Source organism: Acyrthosiphon pisum, chromosome X (genome assembly GCF_005508785.2).
Source record: "Acyrthosiphon pisum isolate AL4f chromosome X, pea_aphid_22Mar2018_4r6ur, whole genome shotgun sequence".
Classification (NCBI taxonomy): Eukaryota; Metazoa; Arthropoda; class Insecta; order Hemiptera; family Aphididae; genus Acyrthosiphon; species Acyrthosiphon pisum.
In genome coordinates, this window is record NC_042493.1 from 74,716,785 (window position 1) to 74,717,507 (window position 723).

Here is a 723-nt window from a genome sequence, read left to right on the forward strand (position 1 = left end):
TCTACGGTAATTTTTTTAAGTTACACCAAAAACCAAATTCAATTTTGTGAAAAATCGATTTTGCGTAAAAATTCCCGTTTTTCCTTAATTTTTCTTTTGTTTTTCCCGGCGCTTTTGAAAACCACTGGGAAATTTAAATTTTGACCTCCCCAATGCACCAACGATATTCACTTTCTGATCGAACAAGATACTGAAGTTGAAAATCGTAGCATTATTTCGACTACTTATCGTGTACACAGACACAAAAAAATAAAAAAAAATTTAAAAAAAAATAAAAAAATAAAAAAACACACATCATTGTAAAATCAATACATTCATCGTTCCACTCAGAATCTAAAAGATGGGTATCTTTTAATTAAAATTATAAATAATTATATATCTCGACACATTTTTAATTCAACTTTTATTCAAATGCAAAATGTACATATAAAATAATATAAAATTAATACTAATTTTCTATTAGTTGCTGAAAATGTATCAATAATTGTTTTTGTGTCAAGACTATTAGTTAGGTACATATCTCTTTCGATATTCAATTTTATTAAATAAAAATTAATAAATTTAAAAATCGTTATTGTGTCATTATTGTTCTCCGACAAGTTTTTAAACGTAGCTTGACAATAATGAACGTAGGTATGCAAGTTGTTCAAGTAACAGGTCTAGTGAAAGCTAATTATAGCAATTTATATACATTTGCAGTGGCGTAGTTACGTGGTGGGGGGG